Consider the following 5,397-nt stretch of genomic DNA (forward strand, 5'->3'; position numbering starts at 1 on the left):
CTTAAAAGGTCTAAATGTTATCACTCTGAACCTCTGGGCCATAACATCTCAGCACACCATGTGTACATCCAACTACTTTTACTCTTTGAATATTAAGTCATTCCAACTTTGGAGCAATGACCAGAGAAAGATACAAACCCACTGCCTCATATTTGTTAAGGTTATATGGTGCTTTAGTAATGCGTGAGAATGTTTGTCACAGCTTATCAGTTCCTTATCAGATGTGACTTCGCGCTTGTGACACCCTTCTCATATTCCATTTCTCCAGACAGAAACAAAATTAAACTTGGCCAGTTCTATAACTATTTTTTTCTGATACTTAAATGACTCTTTACCACTTCTTCCCTCAGCAGACTTTCCCTCAAAAATCCAACATGTATGCAAGTGTTGGGATACAGTGTAGCATCATTTTCCCTTGCATATGTGCCCCATAATGTCCATCATTTAGTTTATTTTACCCGTGAAAAAAAGCAGAATGTATTGATTAAATGTCCAGACACATGTTACCCCCAGGGCGAGACTGCCCAGCACTCTGCTCAGCATTCAGATCTGAGTTTGTCTTCCGCTGCACTGTGTCTTAACTTCTTGATCAGCTCATACCAGTAGCACACTCATCAGCACTTGCCACCTGTCAGAGCCAGAACACGACATAGCTGAAATATTCATAGGGGAGAGTTGGGTAAATTGAGCCATTTTTTACATTCAGCATCACTCTGTAAAGGGAAAAACAGTATTATTTCTGACAAAAATATCTACGTATACAGTACCAGTCAAAGGTTTGGACCTTATCTACATATACAGTACCAGTCAAAGGTTACTCATGCAAGTGTTTTTCTTTATTTGAACTATTTTCTACATACATATTTTCTACATAATAGTGAAGACATCAAAACTATGAAATAACACATATGGAGTAACCAAAAATCATATGGAGTAACCAACCAAATCAAAATAAAAAAAATTGATTGAGATTATTCAAAGTAGCCACTTTTGGCATTCTCTCAACCAGCTAAACCTGGAATGATTTCCAACAGTCTTTAACTTCACTGCGCTACGGATACCGAATACGGGTTCACTTTCCTAAACAACCGCTGAATTGCAGGGCGCCAAATTCAAAAATATTACAAAAAATATTTATAATCATGCAATCACAAATGAAATATACCAAAACACAGCTTAACTTGATGTTAATCCACCTATCGTGTCAGATTTTGAAAATATATTTTACAGCGAAAGAAATCCAAAGCTTTTGTGAGTGTAGCTTTCAATGCTACAACAGCTAGCCCCAAATGATCATGGTCACGAAAGTCAGAAAAGCAATAAAATTAATCGCTTACCTTTGATAATCTTCGGCCGTTTCCACTCACGAGACTCCCAGTTACACAACAAATCTTCTTTTTGTTCGATAAATATTACTTTTATCACAAAAAAACGCCATTTGGGTTGCGCGTTATGATGAGAAAACAACAGCCGTGTTCCGTTCGACAAATCCCCAAAAGTTCCTGAAAGGAAGATGAACATTTCCAAACATATCAGATTAAAAAATATTACTAAAAATATTTATAATCATGCAATCACAAGTGAAATATACCAAAACACAGCTTAGCTTGTTGTTAATCCACCTATCGTGTCAGATTCTGAAGATATATTTTACAGCGAAAGAAATCCAAGCTTTTGTGAGTGTAGCTTACAATACTACAACAGCTTAGCCTTATATTAGCTTGGTTAGCTTAGTTTATTTTACCCGTGAAAAAAAGCAGAATGTATTGATTAAATGTCCAGACACATGTTACCCCCAGGTCAGGTCAAGGTCAGGTCAGGTCAATTTTGTGTTGTGTTTTTTGCTAGAGAGAAACAGTACGGATATTAGACCAGATTCCTAACCACTAGGGTTTGCAAAGTCTTTTAAAAAAACATTCACCAGCCTTAGATTCTCCACAACTTTTGTCACATTAGACTTGAAAGATATGCTAACAGAATTGAGCGTGCCAGAGAAAATGGTCTCTAATGTACCCACAGTTTTGTACTCAAAGCATTCGTTCTCTCTTTAGATTGTCACAGATGGTTGTGGCCATAGAGCTTGCCAGTTTGTAGTCCTAAAAACTGGAAATGAAACCTTGTGGTACAGATAGGGGTCTACCTGAGCCTGAGCACCTTAGTTTAAATATCAACAGTACTGCCCCAGCAGCATACCATTTGATTAACACTTGATAACACTTGATTTACATCATCATCAATTCTCGGTCTGGTTGGACTACATGCAGCAGAGAGAGGCAGAAAGACATAGAGAGGAGCGGTTGCATCTCCGACCCATGTCCACCCCTTCTTCAGTCGGGAGTTGCACATGTGTGTCAGGGCAGCAGCAACACAGGTAGTCTACACTCTAGCAAACCATCATATACTAACATATCTCATATTAAGAGAACCACATCAGACTCATCCTTTCATCTCCTAGTGAGAGAACCACACCAGACTCATCCTTTCATCTCCTAGTGAGAGAACCACACCAGACTCATCCTTTCATCTCCTAGTGAGAGAACCACATCAGACTCATCCTTTCATCTCGTAGTGAGAGAACCACACCAGACTCATCCTTTCATCTCCTAGTGAGAGAACCACATCAGACTCATCCTTTCTTCTAGCCTTCATTAAAAAGTGTCCAGGTCATACTGTGTGGAAATTCAAGATGTGGCTTCACCTCCTAAAAGACACTTATAGTCCCTACCTCCCATCCTCTCTCTCTCTCAGATTTTTCATTGAGCAGTCAAGGCGTGGCCAAGGTCCCCCCGGCTCAGCAGGCCAAAGTGAGTAATAAAAGTGAGATTGTCCAAAAGAAAGATGGGAATGACAAAGTGACAGAGCCAAAGACAGATGCAGAGCTCATTATGGAAAAATATGAGAGGATGGTGGAAGAAGGGAAACGGGGGCTTGGTCAGAAGGAAAGGAGAGATAAAGAGATGGCCAAGGGGACAGAGGGAAAGAAAAAGGAGGTGTCTAAAGAAGAGCAGAGCAGGCTGAGGAATGAGAAGGCCCTGCAGGATCACATGGCCAGGGTAGAGAATCAGGAAGGGACAAGCAAACAGACCAGACAACCACAGTGTAAAGGTAGGACCAGGCAAAGTGACTTTTCACAAAATATTTGATGGCACAGTGAGGTACAGGTAAAAAGGATGAGAGTTATAGAGAGAGGGTGACAAAAAATGAAAAGAGAGAGAGACACAGAGAGAGGCAGACAGACAGAGCAAGACATACAGACAGAGAGAGAATTGAATTGAATTGAATTGAGAGAGAGAGAGAGAGAGCCAGAGAGAGAGAGAAAGAGACACACAGAGAGAGAGAGAGAGACCACACAAGCACACTATAGGCTCTGGTACTCAATTGGAATAGAACTGTTTGATGTTACCTCAAGTCTATTTTGGAAACATGGCTGATGTTTGTTTTGGATCGTTTTCTTTTTTTCTATATATCTCTCACTCTGTCTCTCCCTTTCTATCTCTTACACGCGTATGTGACAGGTTAAAGGAAATACTAATAGCCTGTTATGCATTAAAAAGTATTAGTAAGTTCATAGTATGTGAGGATCTTAAAACATCTAAGGTTAAGAAGATCATGCATTCAGTATTAGTTGAAAGAGATTGATAACATTCACATAGTTGTGTTAAAATCCGTCAAGCGTACAAAGGGTACGAATTGTGAGAGGAATGTGTAAATGTTATGTTGATTACTTTATTTTGTCGTGGGTAAAAGTGTTAATCTGTGATCTACTAAATGCTCTTAATCTATGAGCCTGAGATCGATTGCTCTGGTCTCCACTGAAGGTCCCGGAGAAATCGCGGTCTTTTTCTCATTGCAATAAAGTTTTCATTGAAGAAACAATTCCGTATCACATTTCATTTCTCCCCTTTTTCAGGTACGTTATTGAGGGTGGGTATAATTTGAGGAACGTTCCAACAGGAATCCGTTCCAAAAACTTTGTAAATATCAAGGTTGCCAACAAACAACGCATACAGTCGTATAACAGTAGAATGACATACCGGGTAGTGAGTGAGCTATGTAATTACGTTTTTCACTCACCACGTTAATTCGGAAAAATGTCTCTCTTCGTTCTGGTAGCCTCCACCATTTCTCGTTCGTTGGTTTGGATATTATTTCCGGTGTTACAGCATTTGCCGGTGAACTCTGCGCCTTTGCGCCTCAATTAGGAAATCGCTGTGGTTGAAATGTAACTAATGACCGCTAGCCCCAGTATTTGTTTTTAGCTAGGTGGCTTGTACACAATTGTTACCGATGATACTGTATATACCTACTCTTACTACAGAAACATGCATTTTGCCAAGTTCTCTCTGTGTTAATCCTGTTTCCCAAATATAGCAGGTAACTTGTGTCTGTCGATGTTGTTGAGTTCATCTTGCCTAGTTAAATAAAGATTAAATAAATTAGAACATTTAAAATATATACTTTGACCTATTTCAGGTAACCCCAAGATGCTTGATTCACTACACCTGCTTTTGAATAACTTTCCAGTCGTTTTTGCTTTACATTCCGACTTTTGAACGTCTGTTTATTTATTCTGGACATATAATATTAGTGTCTAATAAAAAAGAGCAACTTATGTAAAGCATCCTATCTGTTTAAGGTTATAGTGTGTGTGTGTATATATGGGTGTAGTGTAGGTCCTCTTGATGTCCACTAGGTGTCAGCACAGCTTCAATAATGTCACACCAGGTTCACAACATGTTTTCATGTGTAACAAATCAAATTGTATTTGTCACATGCGCCGAATACTACATGTGTAGACCTTGCAGTGAAATGGTGAAATTAAGCCCTTAACCAACAATTTAGTTCTAAGAAAAATAAGAAATAAAAGTAACAAATAATTAAAGATCAACAGTAAAATAAAAACAACGAGCCTATATACATGGGGTACCGGTACAGAGTCAATGTGTCGGGGCACCTGTTAGTCGAGGTAATTGAGGTGTTCCTTTCAAGTCCAGTGGTGTAAATTACTTAACAAAAATGTATTTAAACTACTCCACTACATTCCGTTTATATCTGTTTTTTTTGTGTCTGTACTTTTACTCTTTCTATTTCTTTACAACATAAAATTTTACTTCACTACATTTCTACATACTCAATACAGTTTCCCTGGCACCCAAAACTACTTTTTGCATTTTGAATGCTAAGCCGGACAGGAAAATGGTCCAATTCACACACTTATCAAGAGAACATCCCTGGTCGTCCCTACTGCCTCTGATCAAGCAGACTCACTTAACACATGCTTCATTTGTAAATTATGTCTGAGTGTTCCCATGGCTATTTCTTAAATAAAAATACAAGAGAATTGTGCTGTCTGGTTGGCTTAATATATGGAAGGTCAAATAATTTATACTTTTACCA

General features: G+C 38.8%; 1 long non-coding RNA gene across 1 annotated transcript; it reads right to left on the bottom strand.

The window, feature by feature from the left end:
* Positions 1 to 434: 434 nt before the first annotated feature.
* On the bottom strand, positions 435 to 4,169 carry LOC129855638 (uncharacterized). Its single transcript, XR_008759529.1, has 3 exons — positions 4,075 to 4,169; positions 1,338 to 1,502; positions 435 to 628 (listed from the first exon to the last, which is right to left on the bottom strand). It is a non-coding gene; the product is annotated as an uncharacterized LOC129855638 (long non-coding RNA).
* Positions 4,170 to 5,397: the final 1,228 nt, after the last annotated feature.

The sequence above is a fragment of the Salvelinus fontinalis genome, chromosome 5 (genome assembly GCF_029448725.1).
Source record: "Salvelinus fontinalis isolate EN_2023a chromosome 5, ASM2944872v1, whole genome shotgun sequence".
NCBI lineage: Eukaryota > Metazoa > Chordata > Actinopteri > Salmoniformes > Salmonidae > Salvelinus > Salvelinus fontinalis.